The following is an 18,551-nucleotide window of genomic DNA, read 5'->3' as shown; positions in this document are numbered from 1 at the left end:
TGACAGATTGGTACTAGGTTCATGGTAGTGTCATACCAAAAAACTCTAGTGATGAAATCTTTAGAGGAACGAACAGGCTTGTCATCCTTTTTGCTGTGGAGATGACAACAAACCTTAAAAACCCAATAAGATAGGAAAGAAGGAGTCTTTCCACTGTGGGCTTGGTCTTGACCACAGGCTATCAAAACCTAATGACAGGTTTACCAACTATGCTGCTTTGGAGAGCTGCCTTATTACCACTTCCTATTATTGTGCTAGTACTGCTCTTTATAATTTATTTGCATTAGGAAAGAAACTATTCTATTGAGTTATTACTACACACCTGTGTATGAAAGGTATATGGCCGTTTTTCTCCACACTATAATGATTTGTTACTTCAGAGGAGTTTATGTTGTTTCATAAGGAATAACACTGAAAAGTTATGCTGCTCGTAAAAAGTTCTATTGTTATGCACCATTGTATATTTAATTTAAGACCTTATGAAGATAGTATTACTACATTCATTGTTTCTTTCTGTTTCCCTAGTGATAATACAAATACATACTATGCAAAGATGGGTTCCACATCAGCACGGGTGAATCTCATCCTGGAACAACATCTATTAATAACTTGCATATTTGGGGTAGGTTTACTTTAAAAAAGGTAGTTAAAATGAGTAATTAAAATCAGACTAAGCTCTCAAGAAAAATTTGTCAGATTCCTTAAAAGCAATCATAGTTTCCTTCATGGTACAAGAAGAAGTTATAATATTTATACCTCCTTTATTTTATACAGATACATCCATCAAGATCCATGTTTAAAACCACCACCTGCCCACACACTATTAATTTACCTCCCTTGCAATTATTCAAGAGAGAGTCTTTAATTGCTTGCATATGCACTGCTTTTTCCACATTATTCCCAATATTAAAAATAAGGAATAATTCAAACTAGTGGAACTAGTGGAGCTTTAGAGTGCCATCTCTTTATACAAGTCCACACAAAAATACACATTTTGAAAAAATAGTTGCAAAATAAAACAATCAAAATTATTATTAATGGCATTTATTCACTTTTATACAAATTATACTTCAGTCTTTATCTGCATGGTGTCATACATATTTTCAACAGCCTTACTTTGTTCACAGCAAGTTTGGAAGGACACAGGATATTTCTGTTTTTACTCTTGTGTGATGGGACCATCTCATGATCCACTGAACATCAACCAGAAATCATAGTGAATGTTCTGAATATATATTCAGACTCACAATGCAACTGGGAAGGATGCCTGTTTATGTACACTGCATACTAGGTGCTTCTGCCAAAGCTTAGAAGCACTTGGTAAGGACAGCAATTTTGATATTGTCTCTACATATCCCCTGACCTTATATTCTCTTAATTTTAAATTCTGGAAAAAGAGTACAACACATATGCTCTGAATCTCAGCTACATTCCACGTGCAAGATCCATACTGTCAAATGGAGGTTCATATGTTACTGAGATAAATATTTATTTCTACGTTTTTACATGACAGCAAATATAAGAAGAGTTTGTCCCAAATTGGGATCAAACAGACGTTTCCTAGCCAACATTTGAGTGACGTGCTGAAGCAAGGCAGGTGCAGTCAAAAGTACGGCAGGTATGAATGGGAAGTAACTTCTGATTTGTGAAGCCTATGTGCAACTGAGCAGTCATTTTGATACAGACACAGAGAGCTGTCTTGGCATTGTTTTTAATATTCTCACTAGATAGGTGCATTGGACAAAATTTCAGGCTCTGCGAAAAGGTAGCAACAGAAAAAAAAATCGAAGACAGAATTAAGTATTTTTTTTTAAGTAACAGCCTTTCTTTCCAGTATCAGGATTTGCCATATTATTAATATTTCATTAGACTTAGCTCACATTTTCAAGTTTGATTTCTGTTTTAGCAGGTAGCTTTTCCTCTACTTTCTATTCCTGGCATGGTAGCTATTCCAGTGGGGAAAAAAATGATACAGATCACAGGCAGTCACATACATCTGTAGTTCAGACTTGGGAGGGCAAAGTTCAGATTTATCAAGAATACAACTCCTAGTTGTCCGATCTCCAGACATTTGTTTTTGAGCAAACAGGACTTCTGTAATCAAGCCACACCTTTTGGAATAACCACAAACTTGTCACAGCAAGGTGGGAGGGAGCAGATCTAATCTTACTCACTCATAGCATTGACAATAGGGTAGTTGTTATGAAATCAGACTTAGCAACACAATGTAAACATTATTGTATTAATTTCCAGAATGTAAAAAAGTTATAATGAAATACCTGCCATTCTGAATAGTTAATATTGATTGTTTACAGAAAGCATGGACGGATGTCAAAAGGGACTTTTTTACTGTCGAGATAGGAACAAAAGATTGCCATAGCTTGGAGGCAAAGAAGAAACTTTTGAGGTGCAACCACTGTAAAACCTATTAAAAACTTTATAACAATGTTCCAGGGTGCATAGAAATTGCAGCAATAACTAAACACTTTAATTTGCTGAATACTAAAGAAATTAAAACTTTTGTCCTGGTGAAAAAGGCAACTCTGTAATATGAAAGTATTGCTGCTTTGCATATCAGGCTGGTGGGGGCCAGGCTGATGACCTTTGAGAATGTGCCCCTTTCTTTGGCTGAAGAGTGGCAAGCTAAAGTGTGGAACGAGGAAATCCCATTCCCCACTAAGAACCAGCCCTGTTGCTGCTAGATCCTTGATTCACGACCCAGTTAAATAGTCCATCCCTCCATTCTGCTATAATTGCCCTCATGTTTTATCAGTAAACATGAACTATATCTCTCCCATAGCATTCTTTCCACAGACGATCAACTGGGAAATAGAAGAAGTACTGCAGAGACAATGCTCTTCCACGAAAATAATTAATTCCAAAGACTGACATGGCTAATTCAAATCAGGCATGTTAAAACCCAAACAAACTGAAAAATACCTCCTTTGTGAGTAAACAAAAATAGCAAGAATTTTTTGTTAAGTTACTGTGACTAAGCCTTAAATATGTAAAAAAAAACCCAAACCGAACCAAAAAAAAAAAAACCCCAAGAAAAATTTAACTTCCAAATCCTGTTCTGTTCAGGTTCTTCTTCCATTCCTATTTGCATAGTTTTTGAGCATATTTTGTATCTGAAATGGTGCTTAAAGGAACCCTACAATATTTCCCATAGTATCCAGAATCAGGCCACTATTTCCTTGCTATCTTATTTCTGCTCCTCATGTCCAGACAAATATGTTTTCAATCCATTTTCCCAAGACCTTTCTTTGCAGGAGATGCGGATATACTAAACTCTGTGCCTATTTTCTGCCATCTGAGCCATCTGCTTATGGCAGAAGAGAGAAGATGAGAAGGAAAGCCCAATATTAGAGGTGAAAAAGATGAAAATGCAAATAAATTACAGTACGTTTTAAGACTGCCATGGTAGTTTGTATTTGACAAAAAGGCAGCATGGCAGGTTTTCCCCTGTTACTGTGACAGGTCAACATTTCTAATCTCAGGGTCATGTCCAAGTTCTCTCTTTCATAATTGCTTGGGCTGACATCTATTTTGACCTTTTTTCATTCTGGCCTCCCTGAATGAGGGAAGTCACAGAACCATAAAGAGACAGAGGTTCCATAAAACGCCATAGTGATTATGAAATGGGACTGCTACCCCTCTGGCCTTTGGTATAAATGTATATATAATGTGCCTTGATATTTTAACCCCTGAAAGTTGCTAAAGTACACATATTTGCCCTGTATTGGTACAAATTGAGAGGGCTCCTTTTACAATACTTGCAGTGTTATTTGTTTGTGATGTACTATGAAATATGCACTTAATTATAGATTCTCCTTATTTTTAGCAAGGAATGATTAGTAACTAACTAGCCATATTTGCTAAGAATTTATCCTAATTACAATTAATTTCATACAATTATTCCCGCTGCTATTCTTAACCGTGCCAATATTTGCTTATTTTGTTTGACTATTTTCTATTTAGAAACATTAGATTAAGGTGTACAGCTTTCTGTGAAACATCTAAGCAGCTGTAGAAATATGACACTGACTGAAATGCAGAAAGAACAATTGAATCTCAGCTAGGACGGTTATGATACACAAGCTCTCCTTGATTAGCAGCTACACAGTGCTGGCTAGTTTCTTATTCACACTGTATTGTGATAAAACTCATAGTGAAATATCAAGCTGATGATAAGTGACTGAAAAGCAACTGTCAATAGTCCTTTAGAAAGGAATCTCTACAAAATTAGTACTCAATAAAAATATTTTCACACATATCTATTCAGAAATTTGAAGATTACATTTAAATAAGTGTATTATTATATAGTGTTACCCAAGAAACCCTCTCTAAGTCATTGCATACTATTGGTAATAGCAATTGGAAAATAAAAAGACATCTAAAGCACAAATATTTCACTCCTTACAGAGCTACCTGAATCCTGAAAAGTCTCTTTACTACTAAGTGTTTTGTTGTTAATACCATCCTGAGATGAGATGGGCTAAGGATACAGCTATGCAGCTCAGAACTAAAATCTGCTTAAGTAGTAGTACAGGACATGCTGCGCACCAGGCAGCCCCTGCTCCCTTCAGTGATGCAGGATTCTGTAATGCCAGAAAGGGCCAAGGGTTTGATCAACTTGGTACCACAGAGCAGGAGGAAGATGCGCTTTCTCCATTAGAGGGGAGACCACAAATTCAGGGCAGGGTTGTGATTATCTGGTGACTATGAGAATACAGTGAAGGGCTGTTCAAGTGCCAGGGTTGGCAATAAAGTAGATGCTCGGGTGTGACCATGACACTGTCGGTGGGAAGGAAGCATCAAGGGAAGCGGAGGCAAGGCAGTAGGGTTTTCAAGGAGGAAATCAGCATATCCTCTCACCTGGCTGAGCATGGAAGAAGAGTTTTTGGCACTTCTCATATTGCAGACATGTAAGGTTGAGCAAGATGAATTTGAGCCTTACAGCAGTATCTCGGCACTTGAAGAATCCTCTGTCTTCAATTTAGAGATGTGTTTAGATTCTCAGGGCTTTATCTATAACCCATTTTGTCCTGGTAATATTTTCTCTCATCTCTCCTTTGCGCTCTCTCTCTCATTAATAGCATGTATAACTAGTAGATAGCATTATTACAATCCAGAAAATAATTTCATATCATAGACAATTTCAAATACAAATTCACCAATGGTGAATTCAATGTTTTACAATAGTAGAATCACCTAGGAAATGTGCACTAAGTCTGAAGTTGTCCAGCAGGCAAATAATATCCTTTTTAATAAATATAGTGCATAAGCAACCACCCTAAATGATAAATTAAGAGTATTATTTGCCCCAAACCCCCTCCCCTATCAGTAGGATCTTTCTCAGACCAAGAATAGAACTTCTTAGAAGGTGTAAGTGCTGAAATGAAGTCTGCAAGATCTGCAAGCACATCAGATCCCGACTCAACATAAACTGAGGGAGTTCTCTTATAAACAGAGCACTCCTGATGTTTTGCAGCCAGGAAAAGCCTTGCCCTGAATCTGGTAATATCCTTGACTGCCTATATGGCTAAACATACGTCTCTGTGCTGTGAGCCAACATTGTAAGTGGTACCTTGTTTCTTGGTGTATATGTAAAAAGTACCTTGCTTTTTAAATTTTAACTGTATTAGTAAACAAATAAATAGTCAAAGGTTTGTAATTTTTTTTACTAGTTCTCAGCTCTACTCCGTCCTAATACCATCCTAGTGTAGTCAGCACACTGCACAGATCATTAGGCAAACCTCACTGCATATATAATTTCATTAGCTTTTAGTAAGCCTATGCGTGGAAGCCAAGTGATTTTTTTCCTTAATCAAAGGTACTTGTGGGATATCTTAGTACAAGGATCTATAGATTATGCATGTAGTGTTGTTGAATGTCATAGCCATATTTTCCACTCAGGAGAATTTGGAAAGGATCGCAAAAGCAGCACTGGAAATACCAGATTTTTAAAGAATATGACCCCAAAACATCAGCAAAATTGGGGAGCAAGATCTTGGAAAAATTAGTTGATTTGCCTTGGAACTATAGCATGGAAATATAACTTCATAGTTCCATATAATTGTGGTTAATTCATATGATATTCTCTAAGGTAAAATAGAACTCAGAAAGGGAATAAAATATTTTAAAAGGTTAGATAACTAAGCATCTAAGCTGTATTTCACTGAAAAGTTTTGCCTTCCCAAGAGGTCAATCTTAAATCTCCTAATTAAATGATAATGGAAGAATTCTAATGTCACAATGATTTTCACAGTTTGGCTACATAAGATTTTTTTTCTTTTGTTCAAGTCATGTTATTAAGCACCATTAGGTACAGTTTTGAGGTTTGATTAAGTCATTCTTAAGTTAATACTGAAAAGAAGACGAATTACTTTTCGGTATTAATATGTCAGACTCTGGCAAGGTCTGGGAATAGACTTCCTGAGAAGACATTGCTCCTCTGTGAGGTCATAAGAGACAATGTAAGGACGTTAGTAGAGTTTCCCTGCCAGCACGCCAGGACTTTAAGATTACAAGGCATATCCACTATTTTTATAGACTATGCAATACTTTTCACGGCACAGCTGCATTACTTGCAAACAGTCCTTGCTTGCATAAATGGCTCTGCTGGATTCTGTGTAACCAGGATGCAGTAGTCCTTACCTGGCTGACAAACCTCACTGATCCACACAAGTGTGTTTTGCTAGGGTGAGCCCATAAGCATCAGAAAAAAAAATAATAAAAAAAAAGGATTAACATATGTTTGAAAGATGAGTAGGTTTCAGTACAAAGATTTCAAACCTAACTGAACTTTGCAAGGCACAAATAAGCACAGCTGGTTTTACACTCCATATCTCTGCTTAATGTTTAAAACAAATGAGTGCTGAAAACAAGAAGAAAAAGTAATCTGGAGAGCCTCTTAGACCTCTGTCAATGCAAACTCTATTCTTGTTTGCTTTCTCCTCTTCCCAGCTCCCATATTAAAGAAGGAATTTCAGATCTGTCTGGCATGTCATTCAGTAACAGGTTTTACAACCTGTAGTGAGTGCAAAAAACAGATGCCAAAAAGGCTGGTTTAAGCCATTTTTTCTTCTTTATAGGAATTATTTGATTAGAAGTAGCAATCCCTGAAGATGATAGACAGGAAAAAAATCCTGATTTAGTCTTCATTGCAAAGTTAGCTCTGGTGATTAGCTCTAGATGTTGGGCAGCAGGTTCACCAGTGCGGAGATGGCTGTATAAAGCTGTATGTACATATTGCCTTCCACTGGGACTCAGAGCAATCCTGGTGGGGAACTATAGCTTCTGTGGAGCAGACCCCAGCTTTTGTTCAGCAGTGTAGTGAGGCTCTACATTATTTTTTTCAGAGGACTGCGGGAGAACTTGTTGGCTTCTGTGGAGCATAAAAGGAACTGTGGGAAAGTGGTGAAGGACTTTCATCAGACAAAAGGATTAGCCTGTTTCTCTGTGGAAAAGCAGGTGGCTGCCAGCTGAAGTATGAACAGCATTTGTACTCTTAATTTTTATTGCATCTAGTCAGCTAGCTAACTCAAGAGGGAACACCAGGATATTTATGTGAATCAAGAGCTTGCATCTCAACTCTCCCATTAAGAGTGATGAATATCCAGGATCTTTGCTGTTCCTGAAATGGAAGTACTTGTACTCTGGAGAATCATATTGGTACACTTCATTGCAAGCAAGTAATCCTGGATGAAAAAAATGTCAGGTGAAAGACAGGGTATTTCAGCAAGTAACTAAGAGAAAAAAGCATTTCTTAGTCAATGAGGTGTTTACTTTTAATGGAAGAAAACAATGCCTATCACTGGAATCATACTGAAATGAGAAGTAATTTCAGTGAGATCTGCCCAGAAACAGTAGGAGATCGTGCTTTTATAGACATAAGTAGCCCCAACTCTAACCCCTGTAAATGTCACAGGGAGAAGATAATTTGGCTTATCAGGATCTATGTCTTCATGCATTCTCACTCTGCAGGACTTTAAAAGCCTACTGTGCCAACTCACACACCAGGAAGGAGGTACACAAATTTTATATGCCAAGGAAGTTCAGGTCCTGTCTCGACATGAAAGCTTCCATAGCTGTGGAAAATCTGTACAACTTCACTTCAGCCCTCCTGTAGCCATACAATATAGTATACAGTATTTACTTACCCTGTGTGTTCCAGGGGCCCTAGGATAGACGATACCCACTCTACAGCGAAGTCATATTAGTCCTGGTGTCACTGATCAGTGAATAGCTTTAGGCATTATTTACTGAATGTTATTCTTGATCTTCTATGTATTCTGAATGATTCATTTCCCTATAGTCCTACCCATACAGTATCCAGCTCTATCACAAATATTGACCTGTCATTGCAAAGGGAGGTGAATGGGAGGTAACAATATTCATTCACGTGCTTATCCAGTTACCAAGACTGAGAGGCACTGACTCTTGATTTCACAGTGTATTACAACTGCTTTCCCTCTTTTATAGCCATGCCTGGCTTGGACTTCAGATGCACTTGTGCGTACTCACCATTTTTACAAATTGGACCTCAAGTTCCTCTGTTGGATTTCAAGAAAGTGAATAAAAAGTAAAAAATGGTTTTCCTATTATATTGTCTCAGGAGAATTCTGTGGAAAATGCAAAAATACGAGGTGATTTGGCCAAGGAAGCATTTCTCTATAATTAGATTACCATTCCTTCCTCTTGTTGGCAGTCTACACTTCAGTTACTGCACACTTTTTAATTCCTAAATCAAAAGAACCAAAGGTTTTTTCAAAGCCATTGTTATTCTCCCACCTAATTTCTTCCTTCTCTGAGGTAATTTAATATTTTCAGTGGACCAACAAACCCAATTCCCTCTTTCCCTACTCTCTAGATGTTTAGCTGGCTTTTATGTCAATGCTTCCATGGCTTGTCACAGAGATTGAACTTTAGATCCTCTGTCCAAACCCAATTCTTGACCAGGGTAACAAACAGAGTGGGTTGGGAGGCCCTTTTTGCTGACATTTGCAGGAAGCAGAAGAATGGTGAAATACTGGAATCCAGACCTTTGTTATGGTCCATGGACAATGTTCCCAGATTCTCATAGTAATCCCAGTCATTTCCACTCAGTCTCTCTAGGAACTCAGTGTCTCGCTCTCTTTCAAACTCCCATTTACTTGCTCCCAAATCAGCTCTTTCTGTCCTTGTTCAGGCAGTGCCAATTCTTCTTCTGTTGGCTCCTACTCCCAATATTGAATTATCCACACTTTCTGGTGTGTTCTCTGCACCTCTTTGCTCAGTTCTCCTCCCATAGCTCCTTACTACTTGTCTCTCCCCTTTTCCCTTGTTTCTTTTACCCCTCCTTCCTTTCCAGTTCCTTTCACCCTCTTCCAGTGGCTCCCTGTCTTTGTTTTTAGCTCAATCATTTGCATTTTCCTGCATTGCCCCCTCTCCTGTCTTCATGCTCAACTATTCCTCCACAGCTTCTGGCCCAAACCTGTCCTCAAACTCTCCTGTTACAGCTTCTCCCTAGCTTGTTATCGCTTTCTAACAAGTTATTGGTTTCATCAGAATCTGGTTAAAATCCCTTGTCCTAGGTTTCTCCCCACAGCCTCAGCGGAAAACCAGTCTAATACTTGTCCCTCTGCTTCAGATAGGTACTTGACCACAGTGCTTCAGAAGTGAGAGCTGCTGAGACCACAGGGATGACAGACTGTGCTGTTTAGCTCTCCCACATGAGCTTTCCTTTATCTGATGCAGATCATGCAGCAAAAGCCTCAGTGTCCCAGACCCACCGTTTCTCCAGTGTGCTGTCAGACTGGCACCTGCATTATTCAGACATAGAAAGGGGCTGAGAGGAGACAGAATTAGCTCAGTTGATCAATATTTAGTGACACATTCTTCAAAACCTTAATCAAGAATGGGGACAGTTTCCTAGGGAATAAAGGAACATCTCTAACACAAAACCCATTCTCCTGTCAAGTGTTCCTTGCCAGCAATATAGATGTCTTTGTGCTTAAAACAAATAGTCTGATTTTAGTTTCTTTTTGAGTCCTTCTCATGGTTTAACCCCAGCTGGCAACCAAGAACCACACAGCCACTCACTCAGCCTGCACCCCCAGTGGGACAGAACAGAGAACTGAAAAAAACTCATGGGATGAGATAAAGACAGTTTAATAGGATAGCAAAGGAAGAGAGAATAATAATAATAATAATAGAATATACAAAACAAGTGATGCACAACGCAATTGCTCACTACCTGCTGATCAATGCTCAGCCTGTCCCCAAGCAGCGATCACCCTTGGCAAGCCTCTCCCAAGTTTATATACTGAGCATGATGTTATATGGTACGGAATATCTCTCTGGCCAGTTTGGGTCAGCTGTCCCAGCTCTGTCCCCTCCCAGCTTCTTGTGTACTACCTACCTTCTCATTGGCAGGCCTGTATGAGAAGCTGAAAAGCCCTTGACTGCTTAGCAACAACTAAAACATCAGTGTATTATCAACATTATTCTTATTCTAAATCCAAAACACAGCACCACGCCAACTACGAGGAAGAAAATGAACTCTGAGCCAAAACCATGACAGTCCTCATAATCAGAAACAAGTTAATCATTTTGACTAAAAGTAAAAATGGAAAAAAGAAATACTCAGACTGTGGCAGATATGTCCACTCAAAAGGTTAACATTTTGGAAAGTTGAGAACATGTGAAAATAGGTCTTATTAAAAGAAATTGCAAGCAGCCCATGATAGAATAATAACAGAAACAAACATTCTTTCCGTGTGTTAAAAAGGCTCCTTTCAAAAGGGCAGATGAGGGATTGTAGAAGCTGTCTTGGGGAAAAACCCCATGCTGTTTAGGTAACCACCCACCATGTTCTCTGTCCCACAGAGTTTGCCATCCCAGGGAAATGGCATTGAATTTCTTGTGCTGACTGGAGGGAGCCCAGGAAGAGATGAGAGGAGATGAGTCTATGGAGTCATAGAACCTCTCCCATGTGTTCTTGTACAGGTCATAAAATACATGCATGACTGCAGTCCTCTATTCAGATAAACTCAGCAGTTGCCTCACATCTTTTAAAAGTATGACTTGCTGCAAAAGGCCCCAGGATAACGTAGGGTCATGGATGTCTACTTATCTTCAGCATGGCCTTAAGATACAAATATTTTGTAATAAAAACCAGCTGGAATCAGCCATAAATAATAAGATCCAGCAAAAGCTGTCTGTACTTTCATGCATTGGTATTCTGATAATGTTAAAGTAAACAAGATATCTACAATTGCCATAAGTGGACCACAGCTCCAGGTAGTCAACTTTCACAACAAAACTGTAAAAGAAAAAGAAACGAGATGATAAGCAAGTTTACTGTGGTCCCAACAGGTACTATACCCGAGATACCATCACTGTGGACTGCCTGGTTAATTTGAAGTCAGTTTCTTTTATTTATAGATATCATACATCAAAATGAGAAATAAGTGGTTTTGCCACCGTCTTTTATTGAAATTTTCTTCTTTGAAAAAAAACATAACTACCTACCTCAAGATACATTTCCCTTCATCTCTATCCATACAGAATTCTCCTGCAGTCAGAATGGTTCATTATTTTTATGAACACTTCACTTAGTTTAAGAGGTGATGAACTATTAGGAATATTTTCAAAAAGTATAATAAAACTAGTATTGTCAGTGCTGTGATGCTGCATGCTAAATTTTAATATGATGTCAGTGACTGCAGAAACATCTGAAACACAAGTGGTGACATGGGACCTGCGATCTACTGTAAATTTGTTTGTACTGGCAGCACTCAGCCGCAGTCTCACAGCTCACACTGTAGAGATTCCTAAATGGGGCAGAAACTGTCCTATCTAAGCTCTGAGCCTGTAAACAGCTGAAGAAAAAACCCATGATCCTAACACTTCTAAAATGCTTTTAAAAGCAGTTGTTGCATAGGAGGTGAGGAGAAATGTAGCCCTTATTACTGTGGCATCGTCCATTTTCTTGATTTTTCTGACAGCATACTATAATAATTAAAGATGTAGAATAACTCATTTTGTTAAAGCTATCCTCTCTACCTCTGTGGAATAGTTGGGTCTTCATATTTTTTTGTGTCTTTTTCATTTACTAATTCATCTATATCAGTGTAGATTACAGTGCAGGCACAGCCATGCATTAAAGGCTATTTTTACAGGACAGAATCTTACAACTCTTTTTTCATGGGCCACTGCAGAATTAGCTCTGCAGGTACGCCAGGCTGAAACTGGACATCTCTGAGTCCAGAAGTAAGACCTTTGAAACGAGATACATGAATTAGGAAAGCAAAAACTGAAGAAGAAATAAACTTAAATCCAGGCACTTAAATCACCTGGACATTTCTGAAATTTTATGCAAAATCTCACTTTCAAAAGGGTATAATCTAAGAATGAGTGAAATATTCCCATATTAACATCTAAAATAAATGAGCATTATCTCACATAAATGTACAACCAGTTGGCCACTATGAATCTCTGCAAGAATACCATACAATGGAAAGATTTTTCTTTTTTTCATTTTCTTCTTTCCACACTCAAAACCAAATAAAAAAACCCCATTCACTTAAGAAGCGATTGTCTGTAGACCTTTGAAGCCAAGGAGGGTGACAGCAAGGGCAAGAGGCTTATTTCAAGGGTCACATTTCATTTGCATAAGCAAGTAACCATAGGGCACTGTGGAATGTCTGTAAATGGATTTCATTACAGAAATTCAGCTTAAAGGGACTATAAATAATCCTCTGACAAACATTGTATATTGCTTCAAGTTCTTCTGTAATAAAAATATTTTAGTAACACAACAATCCGTGAAAGCAGGAAATGAAACAGGAGGAGCTGCCCATCTTCTCCTTTTCTCTCTCAGGGCAACATTATATTGTAATATGTTCTAGAGGAAAAAACGTGATATTCATATTATTTTAGCAAAGTAGTCAACAAAACAAGGTTATGTAATTCCATATGGCTGAGATGGAGTGGCTAAACAAATCTTTTCTAGCTCTTCTCCCCCAGAGATCACCTGTCAGGCTGCATGGCATTCTGTCCAAAGAAACATCTCCAAATATATTCAAGTGTGTAAATCTTCTTGGACGAATTTTGGTGGAGAAGCATTGATAGTACACATTTTAATGGGTTGACCTTTTTTTAACCAAATGTAGAAAAGTAACTACCTAAGGCCCTGGTTCAGCCAAAGCATTTAAGCACCTTGCTAATATGGTGCAGACTTAACTCCTGTTTACTTCAGCAGGACTTAGCAACATGGTCAAAAGCCTTTCTAAATGGGGAGGGTTATACTCACATACTTAAGAGTTTGTGCATATTTAATGCTTTGATGCAGTAGTCCCCAGCAGCATGGGGTGTTCAAAGCCAGATGCAGCTCAGTGGACAGCAGACCACTCATCACTGAACTTCTGTGAGGGCCATAAAGTCGCTGGAGCTTTTATAGTTTTCCTATGTGTAGAAATACATCCACTGCAGCATGCTCTTAAAGACAGTTGGCTTGCCATCTTCAGGGAGTAGTCTGGGATATTAACTCATCATGACTTCATTCCTGTTTGGGTACTAGCAAGGAACAGCCAAGCCTGTTCTGAAGGGTACAGAAGCTCTTGTCTGTGGGAGAGTCTTGGCAGCGCCCCAGTCTAGGAGAAAAGATCTCACCAAGTAGTCTGTCTCTATTGTTTCTGATACTGTGCTTGTAAAGAAAAGAAAAATTGAGAGATACTTCTGCGAAGGGAAGGAAAAAGTGGGCCTATAAAGCAGTAATTTAATTTCCATTTGCTCGTTTTTGTTTCATTTTGTTTACCTTTCTAATAACTACAATTATTCTCACAGTGGCATTACTGTTTTCTCTGGAATAGATGTGCTCACAGTGAAAAATCCAATTGAATCAGAGCATGTAACGAGGAAATGTAATCCATTGTTATTAAAAAAGACAGCTTACCTTTATCTGGGTGTTAAATAGTACAAATCCATGAGAGTCAGTGAATGTTTTGAAGTAAAAAGGAAGGGCATTATGAAGGCTGAAGTGGATTTGTCACTGAATTATATGTATTACCTCAGAAATGGCCTAATATATGGTTGGGGAAACTATGTGTTTAGGGGTGGGAGAAGAGAAAAGAAGTCCATTTGCTTGTTTTCCACATTTCCTGAGACACTGAATGACATTCTAAATTTCAAGCTATTTTGTGGAAGATTGCAAGATGAAAAGGAAGATTGTCCCTGAACAGAATTTGCATTTTTTCCTTGTTTATACCTGAATGTTGCTTCTGACTATCTGGTATCAGGAAATGTTAACCAGCCTGCTGTGTGTGAAGCTAGGCAGCACGGTCACAGGTACCAGCACAGAATCGAAAGTCCAGCAAGGCAGTCCCTGTCTCCAGCTCTCCAGACAAGCTGGTCAAATTACTTCACCCTCTTCTGCTGTCTCCACCGTTAAGGAGGTAGTACAAACTACTCAGCTTTATTACACACTTCAAGGGCTACACACCACAAGAAAGCCACAAGGATGCTACATGCTACTTTGTGCATTTGTCATTCTGAAACAACAGTTGCTGTTCACAGTGGAAAAGACCTACTGCACCTCTGAAAATAAAAATAACATACTTCATTCCTGTGCTGAGGTTGGTTGTACCAGAACACTGTGGAGCACTTGTTAAAAACCATGAAAAGAAAGCAAAATGGCTTTACTGGAAGATTTATTTAGAGAGCCCAAGTTACATAGGTTGAATGCTTGTGATGCAGGTGGGTGCTTTGGGGTAGGGTTTTCCTTCAGTTCACAGTTGGTGCAAAACTGGAGCTGGACTTCAGGCAGTGTTTGTGAACTTTGTGAACTTTGCAAGTTTTGAATGAGATAGGAGAAATTTACACAGGAGTCCCTAGATTCTAGGTCTGCTTTTCAGAAATGTCTTCTTCCTTGATCTACAAGTTCAAAGCTAAAGCCTTTAACCAAGCAAAACTGCCAAATGTTCAGTTACGTGAAACATACACAGGCATGGCAAAACAGTTGTGTGAAACCACAGTCCTTCTAATGCTACACATGTGCAATAAACAGCTCTCAGAAAGAACTAATGAATAAAGCGCAAACCTAGTCTTGTCTCCTTCATCACCAATGGAATGTCTTCCTTCATTCAAACCCTGATTGTGCCTTTTGTTTCAATCTGGGAAGTTTTTTTCAGAGGAAGTGATTTAGAAAGTTTGGGGCAAGATCCTAAGCTATTACATCTCCACATTTCACAGAATCACAGAATGTCAGGGACTGGAAGGGACCTCGAAAGCTCATCCAGACCAATCCCCCTGCCAGAGCAGGAACACCCAGATGAGGTTACACAGGAAGGTGTCCAGGCAGGTCTTGAATGTCTCCAGGGTAGGAGACTTCACAACCTCCCTGAGCATTTGTTGGCAGAGTAGTGGTAAACCTGCGACAACACCTATGAACCCCTGTTGTCTAGGTTCAAAACCAGCTCTTTGTTAGCTCATGGTTTACATAATCTTTTTCTCCTTGTGTCCTCAAATGATGTAGTCTCACTCAAGATATTTGATGGATGTAGAGAAATACGTATGTGTTGTTTAGTTTTTCTACTTATTAAGGATTATACTCCATAGTCACACAAGGAAAGACCATTTACTCTAATTTGAATTGCTCAGTACTTGGGCTGACTGGCAAGGGATGATTTTATAGAGATATCACATTCAAAGAAAACAGATTGTGTGGTTCTGTATTTATCCACTCAAACAGTAGAAAAAGCTTTAATAACTTCAAGAGTGAATGACATTTAGGTCTCTTAGATAAATAAAGAGTAACATAACACTGAATTTGGCTTAGGACAGGGAAGAAGCGTATGCTTCTGAGTGGGAAAAGCTCACTCTATTGTAGAAAACCCCATTTCCTGGTCAAAATCAATATAGAATAGAGATCCATAGAAATTTCTTCAATATAAGGCAATTTTGGAAGGTAGAAATAGTTTTACATTGACAGGAATGAATATTAATTAAAGCAGTACATTTTCTGTTGCAGCATACATATTCTACAATTAATTTCTGTAACTGATCTAGAGAAAAGGTACTCTGCTAGTGCCAGGATTCCCCCAAATCTTTAAGTTTTTTACAGATAATTCTAAAATTTTGATCATTTAACCAGGGAAGAGAATGACTAAATCTTATCTTTTACTGTGTGTCCAGTGTCAAACACTAAATGAACTTTTAGATCACCTGGAGCAGAGCTTTCTCAATAAAGAGAATAGATGGCTGTAGCCAACTAGGAGACACAACAGGTGTTTGGATTGCAGTGTCTTTTGACCTCTAAAACAAGGTACGTCATTGTATCCTGTGCTCATGATGGTACAAAGGGAAAAAGTATGCACATGACTCAAAATTAAGTGAGAGAGTAAACTCACAGAAGGGCAAGATACTGGACATAAACATGACAGGTTGGTACTCCTGAATCTTTTTAAGATGTAGAGATAGGGACACCCGTATTGCCAAGAGGCAACTTGGACACTTGGCCGTGTTGGACCTGGCACTGCATTTGACACACCATCATCACCATTTAGCCTCCCTCTTTCAAGAGCTATTTTCATTTGGTTACTGTTATCTGTGAATTGGAGTCTCCTTCTCTGGAGACATTCAAAACCCACCTGGATGCCTTCCTGTGTAACCTCATCTGGGTGTTCCTGCTCCAGCGGGGGGGGTTGGACTGGATGATCTTTTGAGGTCCTTTCCAATCCCTAACATTCTGTGATTCTGTGAAGCACACATGGCACATGCATCTGGAAAAGGAATGGAATAAATAAAATTATTCCTGAAGGGGGATGGCAACAGTAAAGCTGGGACTCTGATTTAGAGAACAGGAGAATTGAGAAGGGGTGCGGAGCTAATGCAATAAAAAAAATGTTTTGTTAAAACACGATCAGCTCACGGACCACTTAGAAAAACAGGCAAGTAGTAGTCAATTGTTCGCAATGAATTATTCACCCTATTCTACTGGAACACAACGGTCCCAGAATGCTAAATTAGGAGTTAATCAGGATGCAATCTCTCACTTCTCCTGTTTGGCATTGCCATTGACCTTATTGTTAGAGAAGCTGTATATGGACACAACACAGAAACAGCAAAGCTTAAGCAGTATGCCAAAACGTTTAGGTTTATCTAGCAACATAACCTTCTAGAAGTAAAAATAATCAGACAAACAATGATAAAAAACCTCTATAATATGTAAAGAAAGATGGGATTTATCAGTAATTATGAACAAAACAAATTCAACAAAGTCAGCAGCTCCCTTTGCAAGCATTTAGTAGAAATATTATTTAGTAGTAAGTCCATTCACATTCTTAGTAATGGGAAAGTCTGAAGAAATAACTAGAAAAATATGAAGTGAATCTTCAAGGTGAAAATCATCAGAGAGTTCAGCAACTATTTAATCCCAGAAATTTTCTAGGAGAAAGAAAGGGTTATCTCATATAGAAGTAAAAATAAAAGGTCTGCCATGAGTGCCTTTGGCTGGCTAAGCAGACCCTTCATTAAGCAGCGCGCACAATGGGGAAACTAGTGGAACTTAACAATGTGTAGGATTTGCAAAGTGCAGGCCTAGAACACACAGACTGGCAGAACATTATTAAAGCACTAAGCAGTGTTGGGTTTTCTCAGAAGTATCCAGCATTAGATACTATGAGTCCCTCAATACTATTCCTTCATGTTAACTTGGGTAGAAATTACACGAGGTATGTACACAAGGGGATGCTTTTCAAGACTGACAGGCTCTCCTGCCTGAACTGAACTCTTCTGTATTCTAAAGCCTGCATTACTTATTTTAAATGCCTTAGTCCTAAATATCGCTGTTTTTCTAGAAACTGCAAAAAACCTGAATTTGGATTGTTAGGAACACAGAAGTATCCCTTGTATTTCTCCAGGAAACATTACTGTTAACTGCCAGAAGGAACTCTTGTTTTTGCAGCCTCGTCTTCAAAGGTGACATAGACTCCCATCCACATTTTGACTTAGACCAAGAATGCTAAGAAACATGAATACATGTCTATTTGTGTATCGACTGGGTATTCTTTCGAGAGTTAAGGTTTGCCTGGATAAGTCCCAATCAGCTTAAAGATGATGTCTTTTCAGACAGGAGTATCACTGTGGTTTTAACTGAGTAAAGTTTTTCACTTTAATAGGATCTACAAGCATACATCTGAAGGAAACCAGGCTTATTGTCGAGATGTCATTGCTTACCTCTGCTAGTTGGGCTCAGAAGTAAAGAAATGCTTTTAATTCTGGTCCTTAAAAATAAAATAGTAACCTTTCAGTCAATTTGTTTCTTTTCTCATTTACAAGTACTCAAAAGCTCTTTGGGAAAGGTGCTTCACAAAAAAAGTGTTTTCAGAGGGGAAAGAAACATGCTCCAAAGAAAACTGTCAGACCTCTGGATGTAAACATATTTGTGCAAACAGACAATAGGAACCCAGAAGGTATACAGCAGTCAGGTCTCCAGTCTCGACTACGACACACCTTGCCCAAATCTCACTTTCCCTAAATTGTACTCTCATGTCAAGCCAGCTCTC

The sequence above is a fragment of the Streptopelia decaocto genome, assembly GCF_964273445.1.
Source record: "Streptopelia decaocto genome assembly, chromosome: 4".
Classification (NCBI taxonomy): domain Eukaryota; kingdom Metazoa; phylum Chordata; class Aves; order Columbiformes; family Columbidae; genus Streptopelia; species Streptopelia decaocto.
Note: the sequence above shows the minus strand (reverse complement) of the source record.